At 38.3% G+C, this 13098-nt stretch overlaps 1 long non-coding RNA gene across 2 annotated transcripts in view; it reads right to left on the reverse strand.

Moving 5' to 3' along the window:
- Nucleotides 1–13098, reverse strand: part of LOC121033925 (uncharacterized) — a 108675-nt gene that overhangs the window by 59128 nt on the left and 36449 nt on the right. The window contains exon 3 of one of the 2 annotated variants that reach the window (XR_005792195.1): nt 6155–7205. The exons of the other annotated variant lie outside the window; for it this stretch is intronic. This is a non-coding gene — a long non-coding RNA (uncharacterized LOC121033925). Of the gene's footprint in view, nt 1–6154; nt 7206–13098 lie in introns of those variants that run through there. 2 annotated transcript variants of the gene reach the window in all.

A 13098-nucleotide genomic window follows, 5' to 3' on the forward strand; every position in this document is an offset into this window, starting at 1 on the left:
TGTAAAGATACTCTCTCCCCTTTATGATTAATTTTATATGGAACTACTCTGCAACTATTTAAATAATCTATTCCTCATCTTTCTTTAAGGCACTATCTTTAGCATCTATTGATGTTTCTTGCCTGAATTAATAATTACTATGATGGATGAACATAGGGGAAGGGAAAGAAAAGCAAGATAAGAACAGGGAGGCAAACCATAAGAGACTCTTAAATACTGGAATTTGATAAAGGGGTGGTAGGTGGGGGGATGGGCTAAATGGGTGATGGGCATTAAGGAGGGCACTTGTTGGGATGAGCACTACATGTTATAAATAAGTGATCAATCACTAGGTTCTACTCCTGAAACCAAGACTACACTATACGTTAACTAACTTGAATTTAAATAATTAAGTTTAAAAAAATAATAATAATTACTATGATGGTGGCCACATTGAGATTTTTAACTCCATTACTCCCTGTGTTTATTAGTTGACATTCTATTGTGATGAAGAGCTTTCTCTTCTCCCTGCTTATTTATTCATTTGTTTATTTAGATGCAGAGGTAGGCAAACTGTGACCCATGGGCCATATCCAACTTGCTGTCTATTTTTGTAAATAAAGTTTTATTGGAACATAGCCATTCATTCATTTATGTATTGTCTATGGCTCCTTTTATGCTATAGTTGCAGAATTGAACAGTTGTGTCAGAGATTGCATGACTCATCAAGCCTAAAATATTTATAATCAGGCCCTTTATAGGAAAGGCCGATTCCTGATTTGTATCATGTAGGCTCATGTGTTCTTATTTTATTCCATTACTATCATTATATACTTGATGCTCTAATTGTCCTGGAATTGGCCATTGGAAACCCCTTCAAACTGGCTCCTGTGTCTTTTCAACAAATTTCCATTGTTCTTTTTTTTTTTTTTTAATGTTTATTTATTTTTGATAGAGAGAGAGAGAGAGAGACAGAGCGTGAGCAGGGAAGGGGCAGAGAGAGAGGGGGACACAGGATCTGAAACAGGATCCAGGCTCTGAGCTGTCAGCACAGAGACCAATGTAGGGCTCAAAACCACGAGCTGTGAGATCATGACCTGAGCCGAAGTCTGCCACCCAACAGACTAAGCCACCCAGGCGCCCCAGATTTCCGAACACTTCCTTGCTTTTGGATACAAGATTTTCTAGGCTTTCCCTACTTTTTCCATTGAATCGGCCATTTCTCCAAGGAACCTTGGAGAAACCAAGGAACTTTGGTTTCTTTTAGCCAGGAGTGGTAGTAAGAAACCAATGTCTGGTATTGCCTCTGGGGTGTGCTGGAAAACATGAGGGAGGTCATGGTTATAGATCTAAAATTAGAAATCATTAGCATATAGATGACCCATATAGCTTTGGGACTAAGTAAGATTACTCAGGGAAAAGTGCAGAGAGACCCAGGATCTCCGACATTAAAGAAAAATAGCCTGAGAAAAAGATATTTGTAGTAATATGGCTCAGGGTTTTTAATGTCTATATCCATAAAGTGCTTATGTAAGTAGGTAAGAAATAATTAAGACCCCACTGAAGAATAAAGGGTCATATCAGACCTGTCATGTAACTAAAATGAGAATTAGTGTGTCAACATGAGGAAAGATATTCAACCTGACTTACAAAAGAAATGCAAATTAAAACAGGATGCAGTTTGGGGTAACTGCCTTGTTTTTTTCCAAATATTTAGTTGGACATTTTTCAAATTTATAGAAAAGCGGACAGAGGAGAATAACAAACATCTGTATACCCATCATCTAGATTCAACATTTGTTAACATTTTGCTGCTTACTCATCTTTCAACACACATAACCACAACACCCACACTTTTTTCCCTGCTAAACCACTTGAAAGAAAAGTTGCAGATAGCCTGACATTTGATTCCTAAATATTTCAACATGTATTTCCTTATATATGTCCTTATGTAGGCCATTTAAGGATTTAAAATGGTTTTTCAATTGTAGTAAGAGACACATAACATAAAATTTGCCATCTCAACCATTTTTAAGTGCACAGTTCAGTAGTGTTGACTATATGCACATTGTTGGGCAACAGATCTCCAAAACTTTTTCATCTTGCAAAAGGAAGCAACTCTCTATTTCCCCTTCCTCACGGAAAATTAATTTTAATTCAATAATATATCTAACATACAGTCCATATTCGAATTTCCCCAATTGTCTCTGAAAAAGCATTTACAGCAGTCTCTTTAACTGCCAAGTCTCTCCAGACTCGTTTATTCTAGAAGAGTCTCCCTGCCTTATTTTTGCTTTTCAAGATATTGCTTTTCTTTAAGAGGCCAGCTGTCTTGTGGAAGGTCTCATGTTCTGGATTAGTCCAATTTTTCCTTCTGATTACATCCAGACTAAACATTTTTGGCAAGAACATTCTGTAGGTAACACTGTGTACTTCTTGTTGTCCCATATCAGGCAGAACGTAAGGCTGGGTTTATGCCGGGTTCTTCACTATTCCCTGGACTATGTTTGATCATTTGGTTAAGGTTGTTGGCCAGGTCTCTCATAGAGATACTTCTTCCCTTTGGAATTAATAAGCAATCTGTGGTGATATTGTGAGACCATGTCTACATTCTGTTTCCCAACACCCTTTCACACAAGTATTAAATCACAGGTTGCAAAATGATTTTAGAATTGGTTTTAAATTTATTATCTGGCATTCTACTGTAAAGAAACCTTTTTCTTCCTCGTCCTCTTTCTCTTTCTTATTTATTCGTTATCATAATGCCCTTATAAATTTCTGTATTCAATCATTACCATCCACTACTGCCCTTATTCTTTTTGATGCTTATATTGTCAGATTTGGCCTATGGGACACCCGTCAAGCTGTGGTTTTTGACATGACCTCATTAGTCTTTGAGCATTTTCTTACTTTCTGACACAACAGAATTTTCCAGACTGATGTCATATTTTCTCTGTCCTTGACATGGAATCACTCGTTTCCCCAAGGTACCCTGTTCCTTTTCAGGAGGAATGGTATTCAGAAATCATCATCTGAGCTCTAGGTGTGTTCATTTCTGCAAGTGCATGTCCTTGTTTCTAAGCACTCAGATTTATTTATTATTTCCCATTCAAATCCAGCAGCACAAGGTTTTCCCTTAGCCTCCCCCCATTCCATGTTTGTGTCTCTCTCTTATACATGGTGAAAACTCTGACTCATAAAAACACTAGTGTATTCATTAATTCTTTTTTTTTTTAAGTATGTGTTTACACCCATCATGGGGCTTGAACTCACCACCCTGAGATCAAGAGCTGCATGCTCTACTGAGTGAACCAGCCAGGCACCCGTATTCATTAATCCGATCTAACTCGTAATATACACAAAATTGTTTCAAAATTACATCACCAATACCACTACTTACCACAAACCTACTGTAAGTCTAAAATTTCTTTGCCATTCCTTTTGTTCTCAGAATATACCCCACTAAAAAATATGAAGAGTGCTGTGTTCAAAAGTTAGTTGAATTTATTTTTTCTTTCCCAAGCTATTCATTTGTTATACACTTATATTCAGTTGTTTCTGTTTTTATCTAATCTTAGTGTTTATTGGGGAGCTTGGCTGGCTGGCTGCCTCAGTCTGTTGAGTGTTTGACTTTCGGTTTCAGCTCAGGTCATGATCTCAGGGTTGCGGGATCAAGCCCCACCTTGGGCTCTATGCTGAGCATGGAGCCTGCTTAAGATTCTTTCTCTCTCTCTCTCTCTCTCTCTCTCCGTCCCTCTCCCCTATGTTCTCTCTCTCTCAAATTAAAAAAATGATATAATCTTAGGGTTTGTTTATAATACACTTGTTTATTTTTTGAATATGTAAAACATTCAGGAAATTCAAAAGTTAAAACTACAGAAAAGGTATACTTAGAGAAATCTTTCTTCATTCCTTTTTCCTCCACTCTATTTGCTCCTACACTCTTGATGGAACAATTTTAAATACATTTTTAAAATTTTTTCAATTAAAACAATTTTTAAATACATCTGCATTTTTAATGTACATATGAAGTAACTCCATATAAATTCATAAGATCTTCCTCATACAAGAGGCAGTTGGGTGGCTCAGTCAGTTGTGTGTGTGACTTCAGCTCATGTCCTGGTCTCACAGATCATGGGTTTGAGCCCCACATTGGGCTTTGTGCTGACAGTGCAGAGCCTGCTTCAGATTCTCTGTCTCCCTCTTCCCTGCCTCTCCCCTGCTCTCTCTCTCTCTCAAAAATAAATAAGCATTAAAAAAAAGAAAAAAAGATCTTCCTCATACTAGACGTTGTGCTCTAGGACCAAAAAGAATATAAAGATGAATGATATGCGAACTGTGGGAGAGCAGGGAACCAAGGTGAAAAGATGGGACATGTATAACTTTTATAAAAATGAAAACTTTCTGACAAGAAAGCAGATGGACTTGTAAAAATTCAGAGAAATCTTTCACGAAGGAAGAAATGGTAAAGCCGTGTCCCATGAGACTGAGAGGTCACAGAACAGGAGGGTCAAGAACTGACCAAGAGGCAGCCATTGGTGACTTCACCAGAGGGGTCACAGGGAATGATGGCGATGGAAGAATAATTGAACTGGAATGGATTATAGAGGGACTGGGAGGTCAGGAAGTAAGACATCAGCACAAGCATGTCTTCTAAGGGGCATTTCACAAAGCAGAATAGAGAAATGGGGCTACAGATAGAGGCAAACTTGATGCAAGACCCTTTTTTGGTAACATGAGAGATACTATCTACCACATGCTTGGGTGCTGATGAGAGTGATCCAGGTATGAGAGAGAAAAAAGACAATTGCAAGAGCAAAGTCCTGAACATATAGAAGGGGATAGAATCTAGTGCACAAATGGACTAGCATTTAGTAGAAGCTTAAAAATATATATGTTGAATGAAAAAGACATGGTAAGTAATGGGCTCTTTCCTCAAGTCGATCAAGTCCAAAGATGGAAGACAGTTGGGTGAACCACACACCAGAGTGCAAACACCACCACCTGAACTGTTGCTTGATGAGAGCGCGCAACTTTTAGGGACAAGCAGCACCTTCTCAATGATGAGGCTTCTCAGAGCAGGGGGTATCTGCTGACTGTCAAAGACAAGAAAGTGAAGCAGAGGATTCTGATAGAGAGAAAGGATGTCAGTTCAGCCTGAAGAAACAACAGGAACAAAAACAGTTGACATATATGGCTTGTGCTTTCACTTCATAAAACTTATTTTTACTACAGCCAACATCAGACACAAATGGGGTTTTCTTACAAATACTTGTGGCTAAGGTGTATTGATGCCACTCTTAATCCACAGCTACTGTAGGAAGACCACGGTTTCAGATCCTGTCTCTGAATATACTATTGGTTGGTCCTGAAGAATTTCATGTGGAATCCTTTCCGGCCACTCTCATACACAAGCCGTAGATTTCTTGAACACACTACATGCAAGGAGTGTTCTCATCTACCAGAGAGAGGCAGCATCTTTATTGACTAGTGGACAGAAACGAGCAGATTATTTAAACTTTTAGTCTCAGTTTCTCATCTGCAAATAGGGATGGTCATACCCAGCTTGCAGAGTTTTGTGAGGATTAAAGTAGACAATCTAACTGAAGTGCCTACCCCGTGTGTGGAACAGACTATGTGGTCAATAAATGGTCATTTTTGGTTTCAAATATATTGATAGTTACCATGTACTGAGTACTTAGGATTATGTCCAGTATAGCTCTAAGTGCTTAGTAGGTATTAATTCACTGAATCCCCACAGCATCTTATGAAGTAGACATTATCACTGCTTCTAGTTCTAAAAACACGATCAGCAAGGTAGGCAAGCAGTAGAGCAGAGATGTGAGATGAGTCAGGATGGCCTTAGAGCTTTGCTTCTCCTCTGCTGGGCTGTACTGACTCTCTAATAATTAATGGCATCACACCAGTTCCAGAACCAGATCAATCTGTTATCCCAGATCCATTTCCCTTTTTAAAAAAATTTTTAATGTTTATTTATTTTTGAGAGAGAGAGAGAAAGAGAGAGCAAGCCAGGGAGAGGCAGAGAGAGAGGGAGATACAGAATCCGAAGCAGCCTCCAGGCTCTGAGCTGTCGGCACAGAGCCTGACGCGGGGCTAAAACTCATGAACCGCAAGATCATGACCTGAGCCAAAGCCAGATGCCCAACTGTCTGAGCCACCCAGGTGCCCCCCATTTCTCTATTTAACAAGGAATCCAGGAAGTAAGGCAGTGGGGTTAGGAATTGTTATGGTTTTCACAACCACGAGAGCTGGCAAGAAATGTGGAAAATGATCCACACATTTCATTCACATGAACAAACTGAACAAACTGCCTTCGCTCACCAGTCATTACTCCAATAATAAAATGCAACACACTTTGTCCTTTTTGCAGTTAAAAATTTAACATTATTCGAGAATAGGCAGAAATGTCTAGGGACTTAGCCAGCCAAACGCTTACCCAGGCCTGCAAAGAAATATAAACAAAAATTGTCATTGCAGTACATTTTATAATATTGAAATATTAGAAGCCACCCACATATCCTTCAGTAGGGGCCTAACTAAAGTGTAGTATGTCCACAGCTTTCAACACAGTTGAGGTCAATTTAAAGATAAAAAGTTTTCATCTGTAATGTGAAGTGAAACAGCAAGGTATAGAACCGTGTGTCTAATTTGATTCCACTTTTAAAAACGAACGCATATGTTAGTATATACGCCTTAAAACCTGGAGCAATGCTCAACAAACCCTTCGCGGTAGTTATAAGGAAGGAGTTACAGATGACTTTTGACTTCCTAAATTATACATTTCTGGATTGTTTGAATTATTTACAAGCACCTATTCACTTCTGGTATGAGAAGAAAACAATACATGTTTAAATAAGCAGAAATGGCAAAGTCCATCAGAAGTGGAGCAGGGAAGAATACAGCCTGGAGCGCGGCTCTAATCTCTCAGTCTGTGAACTCCTGCCTCATTTCCTGGCAGCAGAGTTTTATGACTGGCTGGCTCTCAACACATCCTTTTGCCAACAGGACACTGGCAAGCAGGGTCGTTAGAAACCTTCCTTGAGAGAACTCTAACAAAAGTGTAAGCGGCATTACAACTTGGAAATATGGCCAAAGGGAAAAATCCATAAAAAACACCCATCCCCCTTGTCTCTATGCATGGTAGGAAATGTGGCTGTTAAGCCAATGAAAGGAATTAGGATCCTGATGAAATCACACCGGTTTGGCTGTGGAAAAAAACAAGAGACGTTAAGTGCAATTCATCTTTAGAGAACTCCAGCCTTCCCATCAGGCCTCGGAAACTACAGAGCCATAAATGCAACAGAGATAAGATAAATAATCACTAAAGTAGCTGACTTTTTTACACTGAGGCACCAATTTCAGAGTCTTTCGCATCCATTTTATGCCACATTGTGTATCTGCTCCATCCAGAAACTCTGGGAAACGGGTTTTTCAAGAGGAGGCCCTTAGGAAGAGACACAGCAGGACCAGACCCCAGAATGACCCACTGGAGCCAGTGCCATGTCCACTAGCAAAGAGGGTCATCCTAGAATTAGGTGGTATAATAATGAGTACAATTCATTTTTAGGCAAATATACCCCTTCCCGAAAAGTCAGATAAACAATGCATCCATCAAAGAAGAAAGACTAATAGCAGGTGAACAATGAAGAAAATGCAAAGGAAACTGAGTCTCTGAATGAAGCCATGGATGAGGGGAATCATTGGTCAGCCCAGCTTTCCCCAAATCTTACAGAGGGGCATGGGGCCCATATGGGTGTGGTGACAATGCTCTGGAGGGTCTCCGGCCTGTAGGCACATGGTACGGTCCCCTCTCCATTCCATCACCATGTCGGCTGGACCACCACCAAAGTAGTCCTGATACGCAGAGGGGAGAATGGGGGCATTGGGAAAGCAGCCCCTCCCCTGACAGCCAGTCTCATGTGAGGACTGCAACCCCTCCCCTGGAAGCTAAAAAGGCCACCACCAGGGCCTCTGGGATGGCAAATGTTTGTTTCACAAAGGCAAAAAATGAGATGCAAAATCATTATGTAAATTCCTCATAATTCCTTTGTGATTGAGTGACAAAAACAGGAATAAAATTTACCATTTCTCAACTCCAACTTCAGTGTCAGGGCTCAATATGGAGAAGTCTTGGGGTGCCTGGGTGGCTCAGTCAGTTGAGCATCCGACTTCAGTTCAAGTCATGATCTCATGGTTCGTGGGTTCAAGCCTTGCATCAGGCTCTGTGCTGACAGCTCAGAGCCTGGGGCCTGCTTCAGATTCTGTCTCCCTCTCTCTCTCCGCCCCTACCCTGCTTGCGGTCTGTCTGTCTCTCTCAAAGATAAATAAACATTTAAAAAAAAAAATTTTTTTTCAAATGGAGAAGTCTGAGGACTTGAGTGCAGCCCACACCTCATTTTAATTCTCTTTGAATATACAGGCATAAATTTTACCATTGTTCTTTTTCTTATTGGCTACTTTTGCTTCCTTCCTACTCTCACACTGAACGGAGTTCATGACTATTAAGCAAAAGAAGGGAAAGGGAATAAATTGATAAAATTAAAGTAGATAAAAATATGATTTAAGGGGCGCCTGGGTGGCGCAGTCGGTTAAGCGTCCGTCTTCAGCCAGGTCATGATCTTGCGGTCCGTGAGTTCGAGCCCCGCGTCAGGCTCTGGGCTGATGGCTCAGAGCCTGGAGCCTGTTTCCGAATCTGTGTCTCCCTCTCTCTCTGCCCCTCCCCCGTTCATGCTCTGTCTCTCTCTGTCCCAAAAATAAATAAACGTTGAAAAAAAAAATTAAAAAAATATATGATTTAAATAGTTTCTAAAATGGGGGTGTATTATTTTTTAATACGGCATTGTTCCAATAGTTTTGATGCTGCATTATAGGTACAAAACTTTAGTTTTTAAAAATTAGAAAAATAAAAAAAAATTAGAAGGATATGTTTTCTTCTCAGTCCTCAGCAGGCCCTCTATAAAGGAAAGCCTCTCCCAAGCCAACATTCCCAATTAAGGCTTTCATAAATAGACAGACAGTTTGGAAATAAGAAGAAAAATTACCCTGAGTCTACTTCCCCAAAGCAAACCCAGGTTTTCTTAATGCTTTCTTTCCACTAGCAAATGGCACAGCCTGAAAACAGACATGCAGAGACATGCTGTCTTTACAAATGAGGACCAGAACCCACAAGAGGCAAAATCCATTATTCTTCTCTTAACCATGCAGGAACCACAGATCCACAAAATGTGTGTGTACATTTATACCATGGAATACTATTCAGCAATAAAAAGGAACCAAAATACTAATAAGGAAGGTTACAGCAGGAATCAACCTCAAAAACATTATGGTAAGTGAAAGAAGCCAGTCACAAAAGACCACACCACACTATAATTCCATTTATATTAAATGTCTAAAATAGATCTCTAGGGACAGGCAAAGGATTAATGGCTGCCTAGGGCTGGGGTAGGATGGAAATGAACCGTTAAGCAGGCACAAGAGATCTTGCTGAGGTGATGAAAATGGTCTAAAACTGGATTATGGTGATGGTCACACACTCACTAAATTTACTAACAGTCATTAAAATGTTCACTTTGAGTAGATTTTACAGTATGTAAATCACATCTCAATAAAGTTGCTTTAAGAAATGCAAGAGTCCCTTGCAACTGTAAGGTTGCCAGATTTAACTTCACATTCCTGCTAGTGTTTGAACCACAAAATGACACACTTCGTATCATTTTTGTAAAATTATATTATGTCTTGAGACTTGCCACAGAAAAGCCCCAGAGGCAAGTCCAAATAACAAAATCCCATTTTTTTTTTTTCATTTAGCAAAACTATATCTTCTCACACACTTCCCCTCTGCTTGCTGAAGATAACTTTGGTTTGTTTACTTTTTATGAGAAGTTCGCAATTGTCTGAACACTAGTTTCACTTAACTTGGCTGCAGAATAATTTACTTTTGGGTGGTCAGATGTGACATCCAAGTGTTACTGAGTATGGAGTCAAATTTCTTTAAACTATGGCATTCAATCCTGTTTTTCTCATTTGGCTTAAAAGCAATTCAGAGGTTTTGCCAGTCTTAAAAATATTTAGGGATGATTCTTTATTTGTATTTTATTTTGTAAAGTATTTATATTTTATGAAATCTGAGGATATTAATTCATTCGTTTAAAATATGCAGATAAATGTATGTACAGGATTTCAGCCTTGTTGGTAGCAGTAAAATATTATTCATAAATAGGGAACTAGTTAAATTAGTATACATCCAAACATGTAGCTATTAAAAATATGGAGCAAAATCTATAGGCATTGGTATGGAACTACCTCCAACATGTATTGTTAAGTAAAGAAAGATGTGGAACAGCATACTTGGTATGCTACCCTTTGTATTTTATTTTTAAAATAATATATCTAAGCATAGATACATCAGATTAGTAAAAGTATGTTCTTATAAGAAAGGGAACTCAGTATTTGGGAGTTTGCCCTGTTAGGGCCGCTAGCTTTTCAGTACATATTCTTTAGTACTGTTATAATATTTACCATGTATGTTATCATCCACTGAAAAAATTTTTCATGTTTTACGCCTTTACCCCTACATTTGATAAACCATAACAAAATGTATTTTAAATACTCTAACAACTTCTGTCCAAATACAATAATAATGACATACAATAAGAACTCTAAGCAAATTTTAATACATGGATTAATAAGAAAGTTATTTGAAGACTTCAGTTTCTCCATCTTGAAAACAGAGATATTATTATGAAGATTGATGGAATAACATTTGTAAGATTTTATAAGATGCACAATCATTGAGATGGAGTTTTGCAGGGGCAGCTCACTCTTGGAATGTAAGTAAATTGAGTTCATCTATAGAAGCAATAGATCTCTCTGTACTGGACATTTGTTACTTACTCATCATTGGATCCTTCAGGTTGAATTGGACTTGACTTATGGTGATCAATTATGTCTTTTTGTGTTACAGGACCAAATTCATTATCAGATCCTTGGGGACTAAGTTTAGCATTAAATATGTTTGTAGTAGCGGACAAATTCATAATCTGCCTGTCAATTCACTCCACTACCTAGTCATTCTTCTGCCTATACAATTAATTTAGCTGAAGAAAACAGTAATAAACACATCTTAAAATTACGATGGCACATTATAGTTCGTAAAGTCACTTTTACATATTTTATTGCATTCGAGCATCTTGACAACCCCATGGAGGAGGCAAGACAGACATTGTTATGTCTGCCTCACAGATGGTCATAGATTACCTAATCAATCAGAAAGCAGAGAGCTAAGATTAGAATCAGAAATGGTATGTTTGTGTGTGTATAAAATCTGTTTTTTGAATTAGAACATACAGACAATCTTTCAACTTCCCAGTTTCTGGGTTTTGTGAATGGAATTCACATAGACATTGTTTCATTTGCAGTTTGAACTTACCCTGACAATTATATCATCTAAATTCACATGGGTGGCCAAAGAGTGTTCTTGTGCGACAGGGACCATTCATTTTTATAGTCTCATTTATGACTCACGGATTTGTGTGGGTGTTAAAAAGAAAAATCCAGAGAAGGAGGAATGGGAAAAGATTTCTCTCTATATTTAAATACAAATAATAGAAAGAGGCTGAGCTAAGTTATAAATAACGACGAAGTGAAATGTTCTCCGGAAAATCCATGGCAATAGCATTACTGCTGCCTGAGAAATGTGACTTCAGAAAACTCTGCTTCAGAAAACCTATTCATTGCAAAATAAACGCTTTGTTATTACTATTATTACATCAGGTTGTTGTCCTGAATTTTTTCCAGGCTTACAAATGTAATAATTGGTTTTATACATTTCAGTGACTCAAGACATACGGTTCTTAATATATATCATGTATTATTAGGAAGAGCAACTTGAACTGTCATTTGGTTATTGCTCTGGATTGGGGTGGATTTTCGCTATTTTTTGCAGCTAGGTGTGAAGACACGTTTATTATTTTAAACATTAACCAGTAATTGTATGACAAAGAAAATACTATTAGGTTCAAATAATCATTAATATTCTTATACGCACACATTAATAAAGATATTCAATAGTATGCCCAAGGCCAGAACCTGGAGACTGACAATATCCATGACATTGATATGCTTTTGTTGCAGTATTTTTCAAGATTTAATGACATTAATTAATTTAGCTTGCTTTTGGACCTTGTCTAACTTGTTAGAAGAAAGCACCTAATCTGAGAAGGAAAAGTCTCACAATCTGGTGAGTGCTGAATCTGCCTTTCTTTGTAGCTTAAAAGGAAATACTTGGTCGCAGCAGAATGTTTCACATCCCTTTTGTTTGGTTCCAACTTGCAGAGTCATCTTGCTTCTAAAATGGTTTCAGAGCCAGAGATGGGAGGTTCCAAGCCAGGAAGAAATTCCCCTCGTCTTTGAATATCTGCCTTTATAGAATGTGAATCTCAAGGGCCAACCATGTAACTGCGATCTAAATTTTCTAAGTTTCCATCAGATATATTTAGAAAGACTTAAGTATCCATTTGAAGACTTGACAGGAGTTATTCTAATAATCATGCTCAGTATAAATAAAAAACCTCTACCTCTTCCATACAGATGTTCTGAGAAGGCTGCAGGGAAGGGGGTAAAAGGACAGCTGAGGAGGACTCCTTAACGTGTGAATGGACTTCTGGGTTTTTGTGGGTTTTTTATTCTTCACGGCTGATTTAGCTGATCTAAGCCAAAAGAAAGCTGATTACCTCGTGTTTGAGTTAATGTGAGAGTTTACACTGCATTCTGAAAAGTTAACCAGTCTCTGAGATAACCAACAAATAGTCTGCTATTAAATATTTACATGTAGATGTACACATGCATATCATTGTACATGGCTTTTATCTTAAGTAAGGGTTATAGTGAGCAGGACTACTCCAGAGAAATGTTAGAAATGAAGAAAAAAATAGGCAATAGTATGAAAATATAAATTATCAGAGCCACAACATGCAAGAGATCAGAGATTAAAATACACAAGCTTAAAAGAGGATACTGTCATGAAAGTCCAGGTAACAGAAGAGATCAGAAAGCCAGGAAGTTGATTTATAGCTTAAAGGGAAATCGGGCACTGAGGGT

The sequence above is a fragment of the Herpailurus yagouaroundi genome, unplaced genomic scaffold (genome assembly GCF_014898765.1).
Source record: "Herpailurus yagouaroundi ecotype Mexico unplaced genomic scaffold, PumYag 159, whole genome shotgun sequence".
Classification (NCBI taxonomy): domain Eukaryota; kingdom Metazoa; phylum Chordata; class Mammalia; order Carnivora; family Felidae; genus Herpailurus; species Herpailurus yagouaroundi.